The sequence below is a fragment of the Chiloscyllium plagiosum genome, unplaced genomic scaffold (genome assembly GCF_037043375.1).
Source record: "Chiloscyllium plagiosum isolate Xiang-an unplaced genomic scaffold, Cpla_swu_hap1 HiC_scaffold_44, whole genome shotgun sequence".
Taxonomy (NCBI): Eukaryota; Metazoa; Chordata; class Chondrichthyes; order Orectolobiformes; family Hemiscylliidae; genus Chiloscyllium; species Chiloscyllium plagiosum.
The window spans coordinates 11,305,949-11,322,088 of NW_028270182.1; the positions used below are offsets into that span (position 1 = coordinate 11,305,949).

The 16,140-nt window shown below is 50.7% G+C and overlaps 1 protein-coding gene across 3 annotated transcripts in view; it reads left to right on the plus strand.

Annotated features, from left to right (window-relative positions):
* The first annotated feature begins 3,999 nt into the window (after window positions 1-3,999).
* LOC122544349 (guanine nucleotide-binding protein G(I)/G(S)/G(T) subunit beta-2) overlaps window positions 4,000-16,140 on the plus strand; it is a 195,302-nt gene continuing 183,161 nt past the window's right edge. The window contains exon 1 of one of the 3 annotated variants that reach the window (XM_043683562.2): window positions 4,000-4,134. The gene's annotated coding sequence lies outside the window, so the exon portion shown is untranslated. The remainder of the gene's footprint in view (window positions 4,135-16,140) is intronic. The other 2 variants (XM_043683560.2, XM_043683568.2) reach the window with 2 other exon arrangements.

Genomic DNA, 16,140 nt, shown 5'->3' on the forward strand with positions numbered 1-16,140 from the left:
CTGCCTTCCTGAGACAGCGGGGAGTGTAGATGGAGTCAATGGATATGAGGTTGGCTTGCCTGATGGACTGGGCCGTGTTCACAGCTCTCTGTAGTTTCTTACAGTCCTGGGCACAGCAGTTGCCGTACCAAGGCGAGATGCATCCAGATGTAATGCTTTCTATCGTGCTTCTATAAAAATTGGGAAGAGTCTTTGCCGACAATCCGGAATTTCCTTCACCTCCTGAGGAAGCCGAGGTGTTGTTCACATCAACGTGGGTGCACCAGGGGCAGATTGTTGGTGATTGTCACTCCCAGGGATATGATGCTCCTAACCATCACTACCTCAGCTCCCCTGATATAAGGAAGTGGTGGCCATCTTCCTCCACCATCATCGAACATTGACTGTACATAAATGCAGCCTTTGTACTAAGCTTTGAAAGACTTTTTAAAATTTATTCATATGCTGTGGCGCGCTGTCTTGTATGCCTGTCCCTGAGTACCCAGGAGAAAATGGTGATGAGCCGCCATCTTGAATCATCTCACCCCGCCCCCACTCCCAGCTCCAGCCCCACACCAGGTCCAAGCTCCCAGCCCTGCCGTGTTTTCACCATCCCTCCAGAACTACCCCTCTCTGAGGATGAAAGATCAGTCCTCAGCAGAGGCCTCACCTTCATTCCCCTACGCTCTCGGATCAACGAGTTCAACATAGGGTGAGACGTCAAACAGTTCTTCCGCCGCCTTCGCCTCCGTGCCTACTTCTTCAACCAAGACTCTCGCCCACCCTCTGACGACCCCTTCTCCCGCCTCCAACACACCCCATCAACCTGGACACTCCGTGCTGGCCTCTTACCTGCCCTCGATCTCTTCATAGCAAACTGCCGCCGCGATATTAACCGCCACCTGAACTCCCCCAGTCCTCTCACCCACTCCAACCTCTCACCCTCGGAACGTGCAGCCCTCCACTCCCTTCGTTCCAACCTCAACCTCACTATCAAACCGGCAGACAAGGGAGGCGCGGTGGTAGTTTGGCGCACCGATCTTTACACCGCTGAGGCTAAACGCCAGCTTGCGGACACCTCCTCCTACTGCCCCCTTGACCATGACCCCAACCCCCACCACCAAACCATCATCTCCCAGACCATCCAGAACCTCATCACCTCAGGGGACCTCCCATCCACCGCCTCCAACCTCATAGTCCCACAACCCCGCACCGCCCGCTTCTACCTCCTGCCCAAAATCCACAAACCTGACTGCCCCGGACGACCCATCGTCTCAGCCTGCTCCTGCCCAACCGAACTCATCTCGGCATACCTCGACACGGTCCTGTCCCCCTTAGTCCAAGAACTCCCCACCTACGTTCGGGACACTACCCACGCCCTCACCTCCTCCATGATTTTCGCCTCCCTGGTCCCCAACCCCTTATCTTCACCATGGACATCCAGTCCCTGTACACCTCCATCCCCCATCACGAAGGACTCAAAGCCCTCCGCTTCTTCCTTTCCCGCTGAACCAACCAGTACCCTTCCATTGACACCCTCCTTCGACTGACTGAACTGGTCCTCACTCTGAACAACTTTTCTTTCCAATCCTCCCACTTTCTCCAAACAAAAGGAGTAGCCATGGGCACCCGCATGGGCCCCAGCTATGCCTGCCTCTTCGTCAGATATGTGGAACAGTCCATCTTCCGCAACTACACTGGCACCACCCCCCACCTTTTCCTCCGCTACATCGATGACTGTATCGGCGCCGCCTCGTGCTCCCACGAGGAGGTTGAACAGTTCATCCACTTTACCAACACATTCCACCCCGACCTCAAATTTACCTGGACCGTCTCAGACTCCTCCCTCCCCTTCCTAGACCTTTCCATTTCTATCTCGGGCGACTGACTCAACACGGACATTTACTATAAACCGGCCGACTCCCACAGCTACCCAGATTACACCTCCTCCCACCCTGCCCCCTGTAAAAACGCCATCCCATATTCCCAATTCCTTTGCTTCCGCTGCATCTGCTCCCAGGAAGGACCAATTCCGATACCGAACAACCCAGATGGCCTCCTTCTTCAAGGACCGCAATTTCCCCCCAGACGTGGTCGACGATGCTCTCCACCCCATCTCCTCCACTTCCCGCTCCTCTGCCCTTGAATCCCGCCCCTCCAATCGCCACCAGGACAGAACCCCACTGGTCCTCACCTACCACCCCACCAACCTCCGGATACATTGTATCATCCATCGTCATTTCTGCCACCTCCAAACGGACCCCACCACCAGGGATATATTTCCCTCCCCTCCCCTATCAGCGTTCCGAAAAGACCACTCCCTCCGCGACTCCCTCGTCAGGTCCACACCCCCCACACCAACCCAACCTCCACTCCCCGCACCTTCCCCTGCAACCGCAAGAAATGCAAAACTTGCACCCACTCCTCCCCCCTTACTTCCCTCCAAGGCCCCAAGGGATCCTTCCATATCCGCCACAAATTCACCCTGCACCTCCACACACATCATTTACTGCATCCACTGCACCCGATGTGGCCTCCTCTATATTGGGGAGACAGGCCGCCTACTTGCGGAACGTTTCAGAGAACACCTCTGGGACACCCGGACCAACCAACCCAAATGCCCCGTGACTGAACACTTTAACTCCCCCTTCCACTCTGCCAAGGACATGCAGGTCCTTGGCCTCCTCCATCGCTAGACCATGGTAACATGACGCCTGGAGGAAGAGCGCCTCATCTTCCGCCTAGGAACCCTCCAACCACAAGGGATGAATGCAGATTTCTCCAGCTTCCTCATTTCCCCTCCCCCCACCTTATCTCAGTCCCAACCCTCGGACTCAGCACCGCCTTCTTGACCTGTAATCTTCTTCCCGACCTCTCCGTCCTATCACCCTCACCTTAACCTCCTTCCACCTATTGCATTCCCAATGCCTTTCCGCCAAGTCCCTCCTCCCTACCTTTTATCTTAGCCTGCTTGGCAGACCTTCCTCATTCCTGAAGAAGGGCTTATGCCTGAAACGTCGATTCTCCTGCTCCTTGGATGCTGCCTGACCTGCTGTGCTTTTCCAGCAACACATTTTTCAGCTCACTCCTTGGCATGGTTGAAGCTGCGCTTTGGGTGTCTTACTGGCCAACAGACAGAAAAGTCCTTGGAGGAATATGACAGTCCTCCATCCTGTGTGAGCCAACAGAGATACCATTGCTTTATGACTGCCAACACGCATAGGAGACTTGCCTTAATGGGAAAATCCAGTGTCGGCTACCTTGATAGTGGGGTGCGGACAGCAAGGATGCCAAGTGGTTGAGCTTGGTTTTGTGCCAGCGGTGAGGTCAGCTATGTTTGTCAGCTGTGCAAGAGGACGCTGAGATCACAGGCCTCTTAAACCAGGCCTCAAGTCAACTTGCTTTGCGAATTGGCCAGAGTTGCTGGCTGTTTTACCAATGTGCCTGATCGCTATCACGGCCGCTTCAGAGGGCTACCTGGTGTCCACTGTGAGTCCAAGAGAGGCTGATGAGAAAGAGGCAGGATTGGGGGGGGGGGGGGGGGAGGTTGGAGGGAGTGTGAATTCAGTCCACAGTCCGTACATGAACAGGGTGGTCCAGGCAGATTCAGTGATAACACTTGGAAGGGATTGAGATAAATATTTGCAGCAGGGCTGAGTGGAAGAGCAGGGTCAAGTGCGACTGCATGATCCTACCCCCTCTCCAAGGACATGATGGGCCAAATGGCTTCCCCCACCCCCTCACCTTCTGTGCCAATCATCCACTTGGTTTGCTTGCGCCCCCAGATGGATTGAAAGCGTCATGACAGCTGTTTGGAGGGGGTGGGGAAGTGGAAACTAAGACACGCCTACTCCCAGCAGCTGATTGGTTGCCCCAAATGCAGGGTTCTGATTGGCCTCTGTGGCTGTTGACCACTTTGATGGATAGCTGGGCCTCCCCCAATCAAATGGGGTGGGCGTTCCAGGGGAGGCTGGCCAGGGCTCACTCTACCCAGATACAAGGGAAGGCAGTGGGACTGAGCAGAGGGAACCCATCATTTATTAACACAGAAAGAGAGACATCCATCTTCAGAGATCACTCATAATTAAAAAAAAAAGAATAAAGGAAATCTCACCAGTCCTTCTCCACGACAGAAACCAGCTTCCAGCAATAAAGGTAATCTGTCCAATTAACATGATTGAAATCCTTTCATTAGAATGTTTATTTTTCGCAAAATAGAAAATACACCTTTGTATGAATCCGAATGCTTCTGTTTGAGATGCACTGCGTGTCCTTTTGGTGAATGTTAGCCGTAATTCTTTGGAACTGACGGGGCATGGCTTTGTTTGTTGGGATGTCAGGTCGATGTTAAGCCTGGAAGAAACTGTTTGGGCTTGGGGTGGTGGATGGAGAGTGGATGCAGGGAGGGTGTGAGCTCCCCTTCGATTGGCAGCCGACACAGTTGAGCGTTACGCTGCCCAATTTGTGAAAGGCTCACTCCGGCTGGCTTCTGATCCTGCAGTTGCTGTGTGTTCCCGTCCGTTTACATAACACTGTGCTTTCTGCGTGTGTCAGGGATGGCGTAGAGGCCGAGCACAAGAGGGGGCGTCATTGCCAAGCCTGAAGGGTGTGTGTAGACAACTGTTTACCCCTGTCTCTCACGCTCGCCCCTCAAGGGAGGAGGTGGTCAGTTCAAGCCCCAGTACCTGGAGGTATTTGACCCACCTCTTACCCTTTCCAACTCTGCCCAGGAACTGCTGCACTGTTAGAGCTGCCAAATTTCAGCCTGGATCTCCACCGAATGATCCCACGGTCATTATTTGGCAGAGAAAGGTGTCGATGAGGGAAGGGACAAAAGAGTATTCCCCCCAACCCTCCTCTGCCCCCAGGGGTACCCTGGAGCTATCCTCGATTATCCGATTATAATAGGATAAAATGGAATCCCTATTGGAATGCAAGCAAGCTATTCGGCCCATCCAGTCCACACAAACCCTCCAAAGAGCGTCGGGCCCAGACTCAACCAATCTCTGTAAACCTGCATTTTCCTGGCTAACCCTCTTAGTCTGCACATCCCTGGGCACTATGGGGTAATTTAGCATGGCCAATCCACCCTAACCTGCACATCCCAAACACGATGGGTAATTTAGCATGGCCAATCCACCCTAACCTGCACATCCCTGGACACTATGGGACAATTTAGCATGGCCAATCCACCCTAACCTGCACATCCCTGGACACTATGGGGCAATTTAGCGTGGCCAATCCACCCTAACCTACACATCCCTGGACACTATGGGACAATTTAGCATGGCCAATCCACCCTAACCTAACATCCCTGGACACTATGGGACAATTTAGCATAGCCAATCCACCCTAACCTACACATCCCTGAACACTATGGGCAATTTAGCACGGCCAATCCACCCTCACCTGCACATCCCTGGACACTATGGGACAATTTAGCATGACCAATCCACCCTAACCTACACATTCCTGGACACTATGGGACAATTTAGCACGGCCAATCCACCCTAACCTACACATCCCTGGACACTATGGGGCAATTTAGCATGGCCAATCCACCCTAACCTGCACATCCCTGGGCACTATGGGTAATTTAGCATGGCCAATCCACCCTAACCTAACATCCCTGGACACTATGGGACAATTTAGCATAGCCAATCCACCCTAACCTACACATTCCTGGACACTATGGGGCAATTTAGCATGGCCAATCCACCCTAACCTGCACATCCCTGGACACTATGGGACAATTTAGCATGGCCAATCCACCCTAACCTGCACATCCCAAACACGATGGGTAATTTAGCATGGCCAATCCACCCTAACCTGCACATCCCTGGACACTATGGGACAATTTAGCATGGCCAATCCACCCTAACCTGCACATCCCTGAACACTGTGGGGCAATTTAGCATGGCCAATCCACCCTAACCTGCACATCCCTGGACACTATGGGGCAATTTAGCGTGGCCAATCCACCCTAACCTACACATCCCTGGACACTTTGGGGCAATTTAGCGTGGCCAATCCACCCTAACCTACACATCCCTGGACACTATGGGACAATTTAGCATGGCCAATCCACCCTAACCTAACATCCCTGGACACTATGGGACAATTTAGCATAGCCAATCCACCCTAACCTACACATCCCTGGACACTATGGGGCAATTTAGCATGGCCAATCCACCCTAACCTGCACATCCCTGGGCACTATGGGTAATTTAGCATGGCCAATCCTCCCTAACCTACACATCCCTGAACACTATGGGCAATTTAGCACGGCCAATCCACCCTAACCTGCACATCCCTGGACACTATGGGACAATTTAGCATGGCCAATCCACCCTAACCTACACATTCCTGGACACTATGGGACAATTTAGCATTGCCAATCCACCCTAACCTACACATCCCTGAACACTATGGGACAATTTAGCACGGCCAATCCACCCTAACCTGCACATCCCTGGACACTATGGGCAATTTAGCATGACCAATCCACCCTAACCTACACATCCCTGAACACTATGGGACAATTTAGCATGGCCAATCCACCCTAACCTACACATTCCTGGACACTATGGGACAATTTAGCATGACCAATCCACCCTAACCTACACATTCCTGGACACTATGGGACAATTTAGTGTGGCCAATCCACCCTAACCTACACATCCCTGGATACTTTGGGGCAATTTAGCACGGCCAATCCACCCTAACCTGCACATCCCTGGACACTATGGGACAATTTAGCATGGCCAATCCACCCTAACCTAACATCCCTGGACACTATGGGACAATTTAGCATAGCCAATCCACCCTAACCTACACATTCCTGGACACTATGGGGCAATTTAGCATGGCCAATCCACCCTAACCTGCACATCCCTGGGCACTATGGGTAATTTAGCATGGCCAATCCTCCCTAACCTACACATCCCTGAACACTATGGGCAATTTAGCACGGCCAATCCACCCTAACCTGCACATCCCTGGACACTATGGGACAATTTAGCATGGCCAATCCACCCTAACCTACACATTCCTGGACACTATGGGACAATTTAGCATTGCCAATCCACCCTAACCTACACATCCCTGAACACTATGGGACAATTTAGCACGGCCAATCCACCCTAACCTGCACATCCCTGGACACTATGGGCAATTTAGCATGACCAATCCACCCTAACCTACACATCCCTGAATACTATGGGACAATTTAGCATGGCCAATCCACCCTAACCTACACATCCCTGAACACTATGGGACAATTTAGCACGGCCAATCCACCCTAACCTGCACATCCCTGGACACTATGGGCAATTTAGCATGACCAATCCACCCTAACCTACACATCCCTGAACACTATGGGACAATTTAGCATGGCCAATCCACCCTAACCTACACATTCCTGGACCCTATGGGACAATTTAGCATGACCAATCCACCCGAACCTACACATTCCTGGACACTATGGGACAATTTAGTGTGGCCAATCCACCCTAACCTACACATCCCTGGACACTGTGGGGCAATTTAGCATGGCCAATCCACCCTAACCTGCACATCCCTGGATACTTTGGGGCAATTTAGCACGGCCAATCCACCCTAACCTGCACATCCCTGGACACTATGGGACAATTTAGCATGGCCAATCCACCCTAACCTAACATCCCTGGACACTATGGGACAATTTAGCATAGCCAATCCACCCTAACCTACACATTCCTGGACACTATGGGGCAATTTAGCATGGCCAATCCACCCTAACCTGCACATCCCTGGACACTATGGGACAATTTAGCATGGCCAATCCACCCTAACCTGCACATCCCAAACACGATGGGTAATTTAGCATGGCCAATCCACCCTAACCTGCACATCCCTGGACACTATGGGACAATTTAGCATGGCCAATCCACCCTAACCTGCACATCCCTGAACACTGTGGGGCAATTTAGCATGGCCAATCCACCCTAACCTGCACATCCCTGGACACTATGGGGCAATTTAGCGTGGCCAATCCACCCTAACCTACACATCCCTGGACACTTTGGGGCAATTTAGCGTGGCCAATCCACCCTAACCTACACATCCCTGGACACTATGGGACAATTTAGCATGGCCAATCCACCCTAACCTAACATCCCTGGACACTATGGGACAATTTAGCATAGCCAATCCACCCTAACCTACACATCCCTGGACACTATGGGGCAATTTAGCATGGCCAATCCACCCTAACCTGCACATCCCTGGGCACTATGGGTAATTTAGCATGGCCAATCCTCCCTAACCTACACATCCCTGAACACTATGGGCAATTTAGCACGGCCAATCCACCCTAACCTGCACATCCCTGGACACTATGGGACAATTTAGCATGGCCAATCCACCCTAACCTACACATTCCTGGACACTATGGGACAATTTAGCATTGCCAATCCACCCTAACCTACACATCCCTGAACACTATGGGACAATTTAGCACGGCCAATCCACCCTAACCTGCACATCCCTGGACACTATGGGCAATTTAGCATGACCAATCCACCCTAACCTACACATCCCTGAACACTATGGGACAATTTAGCATGGCCAATCCACCCTAACCTACACATTCCTGGACACTATGGGACAATTTAGCATGACCAATCCACCCTAACCTACACATTCCTGGACACTATGGGACAATTTAGTGTGGCCAATCCACCCTAACCTACACATCCCTGGACACTATGGGGCAATTTAGCACGGCCAATCCACCCTAACCTGCACATCCCTGGACACTATGGGACAATTTAGCATGGCCAATCCACCCTAACCTAACATCCCTGGACACTATGGGACAATTTAGCATAGCCAATCCACCCTAACCTACACATTCCTGGACACTATGGGGCAATTTAGCATGGCCAATCCACCCTAACCTGCACATCCCTGGGCACTATGGGTAATTTAGCATGGCCAATCCTCCCTAACCTACACATCCCTGAACACTATGGGCAATTTAGCACGGCCAATCCACCCTAACCTGCACATCCCTGGACACTATGGGACAATTTAGCATGGCCAATCCACCCTAACCTACACATTCCTGGACACTATGGGACAATTTAGCATTGCCAATCCACCCTAACCTACACATCCCTGAACACTATGGGACAATTTAGCACGGCCAATCCACCCTAACCTGCACATCCCTGGACACTATGGGCAATTTAGCATGACCAATCTACCCTAACCTACACATCCCTGAATACTATGGGACAATTTAGCATGGCCAATCCACCCTAACCTACACATTCCTGGACACTATGGGACAATTTAGCATGACCAATCCACCCTAACCTACACATTCCTGGACACTATGGGACAATTTAGTGTGGCCAATCCACCCTAACCTACACATCCCTGGACACTATGGGGCAATTTAGCATGGCCAATCCACCCTAACCTGCACATCCCTGGATACTTTGGGGCAATTTAGCACGGCCAATCCACCCTAACCTGCACATCCCTGGACACTATGGGACAATTTAGCATGGCCAATCCACCCTAACCTACACATCCCTGGACACTATGGGACAATTTAGCGTGGCCAATCCTCCCTAACCTACACATCCCTGGACACTATGGGACAATTTAGCACGGCCAATCCACCCTAACCTACACATCCTTGGACACTATGGGGCAATTTAGCATGGCCAATCCACCCTAACCTATACATCCCTGGGCACTATGGGTAATTTAGCACGGCCAATCCACCCTCACCTGCACATCCCTGGACACTCTGGGACAATTTAGCATAGCCAATCCACCCTAACCTACACATTCCTGGACACTATGGGGCAATTTAGCATGGCCAATCCACCCTAACCTATACATCCCTGGACACTCTGGGACAATTTAGCATAGCCAATCCACCCTAACCTACACATTCCTGGACACTATGGGGCAATTTAGCGTGGCCAATCCACCCTAACCTATACATCCCTGGGCACTATGGGTAATTTAGCACGGCCAATCCACCCTCACCTGCACATCCCTGGACACTCTGGGACAATTTAGCATAGCCAATCCACCCTAACCTACACATTCCTGGACACTATGGGGCAATTTAGCATGGCCAATCCTCCCTAACCTACACATCCCTGAACACTATGGGCAATTTAGCACGGCCAATCCACCCTCACCTGCACATCCCTGGACACTATGGGGCAATTTAGCATGGCCAATCCACCCTAACCTACACATTCCTGGACACTATGGGACAATTTAGCATGGCCAATCCACCCTAACCTACACACCCCTGGACACTATGGGACAATTTAGCATGATCAATCCACCCTAACCTACACATCCCTGGACACTATGGGACAATTTAGCATGGCCAATCCACCCTAACCTACACATCCCTGGGCACTATGGGACAATTTAGCACGGCCAATCCACCCTAACCTACACATATTTGACCTGTGGGAGGAAACCGGAGCACCTGGAGGAAACCCACACAGACACAGGGAGAATGCACACATTCCACACAGACAGTCTCCTGAGGCTAGAATTGAACCCGGGTTAACAGTGCCACGGCTCGCTGAGCTCACGGCTGCTAGCAGGATCTCGCTTTGCATAGACCGCGGCATCTCGCACAGCTACACCACTTGGGGAAGTGCTTCATTGGCTGCAAAGAGCTCTCTGGGCTGGCCCACGTTTTTGGGAATCGTGACCGCCGGGAGGACAGAGCAGCTGCGAGGTTGATTTCCCAGCAGCCTCTCCATCTCGATCGAGCCTGGAATGCCAGACGCAAAGTGCAGAGTCCGATGGCACCTGTGGAGAGGGGAAACGCGAGTTAGCGTGTCGGGCCTGGCACCACACTTTCATCGGGCTGAAGAGAGAGGTGGAAAAATAATGGGTTAAATACAGTCAAGAAAGGAGGAGAAGGGACTCTGTATCTGACCCCGTGCTGTCCATGTGCTGGGAGTGTTTGATGGGGGGACAGTGTAGAGGGAGCTTTACTCTGTATCTAACCCCATGCTGTCCATGTGCTGGGAGTGTTTGATGGGGCGATAGTGTAGAGGGAGCTTTACTCTGTATCTAACTCCGTGCTGTCCATGTGCTGGGAGTGTTTGATGGGGGGGATAGTGTAGAGGGAGCTTTTCTCTGTATCTAACCCTGTGCTGTCCCTGTCCTGGGGAGTGTTTGATGGGGGACAGTGTAGAGGGAGTTTACTCTGTATCTAACCCCGTGCTGTCCCTGTCCTGGGAGTGTTTGATGGGGGGGGGGGACAGTGTAGAGTGAGCTTTACTCTATATCTAACCCCGTGCTGTCCCTGTTATGGGAGTGTTTGATGGGGGACAGTGTAGAGGGAGCTTTACTCTGTATCTAACCCCGTGCTGTCCCTGTCCTGGGGAGTGTTTGATGGGGGACAGTGTAGAGGGAGTTTACTCTGCATCTAACCCTGTGCTGTCTCTGCCCTGGGGAGGGTGAGATGCCAAGGGAGAATAGAGAACACAGAACAGAAAGTAAAGGGAGTGGTGATGGGTTGGAAATGAGAGAGAGAGCTCTGATTCAGAGTGTGGCAGAGTGGAGTTAATTTGGATGGTCATCGGACATTCAGATTTGGGACAGTTTCCTGGTTTTGGTCAGCAGCAGTGAGGCGGCTTTGGCAGAGATAATGTTCTCGGCCTGGTCAGACAGGGCTGCCTCAGTGTGCTACCTCCCCTCGGTGTTGCATCCTCAGGGAACAGCATCCCATGGCCACCTGGGAAATCAAAACACCGTGTGTGGAACTGGAAATATAATTTGTCCTAACTTTGGTATGATTTATTTCTTTTTATAATGAATCTAATTAAAATGGTGCTGGCTTGTGGTGACTTAGACACATTTTACTGTATTTTCATAAATACGTGTAAAATTAAGCACTACTTACCAGCATTATTAACTCTGTTTCTCTCCCCACAGAAACTGCCAAACCTGCTGAGTTTCTCAAGCATTTTCTGTTAGTCTTATAGATCAGATAACATGTTCCATTTTAATTGGGTACAGTGTTAAGGGAGCTTTACAGTGTATCTGACCTCATGCTGTCCCTGTCCTGGGAGTGTTTGATGGGGGGACAGTGTAGAGGGAGCTTTACTCTGTATCTGACCTCATGCTGTCCCTGTCCTGGGAGTGTTTGATGGGGTGACAGTGTAGAGGGAGCTTTACTCTGTATCTAACCCCGTGCTGTCCCTGTCCTGGGAGTGTTTGATGGGGGGTCAGTGTAGAGGGAGCTTTACTCTGTATCTAACCCTGTGCTGTCCCTCTCCTGGAAGTGTTGATGGAGCCACTGTAGAGGGAAAAGCGCAGAAGGTCAGGCAGCATCCAGGGAACCTGCTGCGCATCCAGCCTGACCTGCTGCGCTTTTCCAGCAACACATTTTCAGCTCTGATCTCCAGCATCTGCAGACCTCACTGTAGAGGGAGCTTTACTTTGTATCTAACCCCGTGCTGTCCCTGTCCTGGGAGTGTTTGATGGGGGGACAGTGTAGAGGGAGCTTTACTCTGTATCTGGGCCCATGCTGTACCTGTCCCTGGGAGTGTTTGGGGGACAGTGTAGAGGGAGCTTTACTCTGTTTCTAACCCTGTGCTGTACCTGTCATGGGAGTGTTTGATGGGGGACAGTGTAGAGGGAGCTTTACTCTGTTTCTAACCCTGTGCTGTACCTGTCCTGGGAGTGTTTGATGGGGACAGTGTAGAGGGAGCTTTACTCTGTATCTAACCCTGTGCTGTCCTTGTCCTGGGAGTGTTTGATGGGGACAATGTAGAGGGAGCTTTACTCTGTATCTAAGCCCGTGCTGTCCCTGTCCTGGAAGTGTTTGATGGGGGGACAGTGTAGAGGGAGCTTTACTCTGTATCTAAGCCCGTGCTGTCCCTGTCCTGGGGTGGTCTGAAAGGAATGATGGAGAGGGCATCTTTGCTTTCCACATAAAAGAATAGAGGGAGCTGTATTTTCAGTTTATCAGAGCACAGGGAGCTTTACCCTGCATTTGACCTCGTGCTGTCCCTGTCCTGGGAGTTTTTGATGGAGACAATGTAGAGGGAGCTTTACGTTTTGTTTAAAAGTGTAGAGGAAGCATTACTCTCTGTCTCTACACCATGTTGAAGAAGGAGTTAGGAATAAAGGGAACAAAGTGGGAACAGGGAACGGATTTGGATGTTCGCCGAAGATCATATCGATAGACAGAGCAGCTTTGAAGGGCCGAATGGCCTTGCTCCTTTCTTCTATGTTTAGCCTGTATCTAATTGCACTCTGTGTGGCCTGGGAGATGTTGTCTAGGGTAGTGGGTCTGAAGGGGTTAATGTTCATGTTAATTGCCTGCACTCTGTTATGGACTAGACCAAACCCGCCCCCCCCCCCCCCGCAAAACTACTCAGAAGATAGTCTCGACCCAAACTTTTTCTTATTTTAAAGGTAAATGCAAGATTTCGCGTTCCAGATGCAATTGGTCAGGCTACCAGATTTAAAGCAAAACACACGATATTCATCTACTATCGTTAAAATACAACAAAGGGAAGATTGAATTGGAATGACTTAACTCTATTGGAAAATGTAATTGAATAATAGATACAGGAACTATTACAAATTAATTATGGTAACATCCCATAGACATACCCTTGGCAAAAGACAAATTCAGAAGATGTATTACCTGGTAGAGCAATTGCATGTGAAACAGAGAACTCCTCCTCCCTCACCCCTCCAGCTCTTTGGCTGTAACTGAGAGAGAGAGACAAAAATAATTTCCACTTCTTCAAGACCCCAACAGCCATAAGCTAAAACTAAAAATCCTGGTTCTCTGGGAGCTTGACCCCACCCATCCAGGTTACTTCTATTGTTCCAACTTAACGAAAAATGTAGACCTCACAAGCTGTTTGTTGGATTTCCAACCAGACAGCTCCTCACCTCTGTCTTGAAACCTCTCTTTTAAAATAAAACAGTGAAGAAATAGCCTCTTAAAGCCACAGCATTGTCACAATGTTTCTTTCCGATGTTACACACATTCTGTGGGTAGAGACTCGGAGTTATGCTGGAGCTTTTGGAGGAAGATGATGTATCTGGACCTGCAGTCTTAGGACATTGTATTTAATGAAATTATTCTGTCAATCTTCTGGTTCTCAAAGAACAGTGCCTTGCGTATGGATACATGGCAATGAGGTTTCCTCCAACACTAACTAGAGAACACCTCTGGGACACCCAGACCAACCAACCCAACCACCCCGTGGCTCAACACTTCAATTCCCCTCCCACTCCACCAAGGACATGTAGGTCCTTGGACTCCTCCATCGCCAGACCACGGCAACACGACGTCTGGAGGAAGAGCGCCTCATCTTCCGCCTAGGAACCCTCCAACCACAAGGGATGAACTCAGATTTCTCCAGTTTCCTCATTTCCCCTCCCCCCCACCTTGTCTCAGTCCCAACCCTCGAACTCAGCACCGCCTTCCTAACCTGCAATCTTCTTCCTGACCTCTCCGCCCCCACCCCCACTCCGGCCTATCACCCTCACCTTAACCTCCTTCCAACTATCGCATTCCGAACGCCCCTCCCCCAAGTCCCTCCTCCCTACCTTTTATCTTGGCCTGCTTGGCACACCCTCCTCATTCCCGAAGAAGGGCTCATGCCCGAAACGTCGATTCTCCTGCTCCTTGGATGCTGCCTGACCTGCTGCGCTTTTCCAGCAACACATTTTCAGCTCTGATCTCCAGCATCTGCAGTCCTCAGTTTCTCCTAACTAGGTATGTCCAGGATAAACCAAAGGAAAAGGAGGATTGATGGCAGCAAATTACACCAAAAAACTCTTAACCAGTGGCAAAGCTGGTTTAAGTGGCAAGTACCAATCAGGTACCAGGAGTGATGTACAAGAAATTGCCACATGGTGGCAGCATTGCAGACCCTGAACCCACGAATGAGAAATCTAGAAAACGTGTAAGGGGAAAGGATAAAAGATTCAGGGAAGTGAGATTACCACTTTAACAGCATTGCTGCTTTAAAAAGACCCAGTCAACGGCTGAAATGCAATTCACAAGAATCCTTACTGTGTGGGAGCATGCCATTAGGCCCATTAGATTAGATTAGTTTCCTGAAGAAGGGCTTATGCCCAAAACATCGATTCTCCTGCTCCTTGGATGCTGCCTGACCTGCTGCGCTTTTCCAGCAACACATTTTTAAGCCCATTAGATTAGATTACTTACAGTGTGGAAACAGGCCCTTCGGCCCAACAAGTCCACACCGACCCGCCGAAGCGCACCCACCCATACCCATTCCCCTACATTTACCCCTTCACCTAACACTACGCGCAATTTAGCACGGCCAACTCACCTTAACCTGCACATTTTTGGACTGTGGGAGGAAACCGGAGGAAACCCACACAGACACGGGGAGAATGTGCAAACACCAAACAGACAGTTACCCGAGGCGGGAATTGAACCCGGGTCTCTGGCGCTGTGAGGCAGCAGTGCTAACCACCGTGCCACCCATTGAAAACCCATTGAATCCACACTAGCCCTCTGAAGAACATCCCACCTCCCTACCCTGTAATCCTACATTTCCCCTGTCTAACTCCACCTCGCTTGCACATCCCTGGGCACTATGGGTAATGTAGCATGGCCAATCCACCCTCACCTGCACATCCCTGGGCACTATGGGACAATTTAGCACGGCCAATCCACCCTAACTTGCACATCCCTGGGCACTATGGGATAATTGAGCATGGACAATCCAGCCTAATCCGCACAATTTTGGACTGTGGGAGGAAAGCGGAGCACCCGGAGGAAATCAACACAGACCCAAGCAAGCAGACAAGACGCGTCCAGAAACCCTGGTCACTCTCTCCTACATCATAGACATCTCGGAAATGACTGCCAGACTACTCAGACCCCTTGGCATCATGGTAACCCACAAACCCACCAACACACTAAAATACCAGCTAATGAACTTGAAAGCCCCTATACAGACAACAAGAAAAACTAATGTATTATACTAGATTTTCCTACAGCACAGAAACAGGCCCTTCGGCCCAACCAGTCCACACCAACCCTCCAAAGAGTAACCCACCAAGTCCCATTTCCCTCTGACTAATGCACCTAACACTTCAGGCAATTTAGCATGACCAATT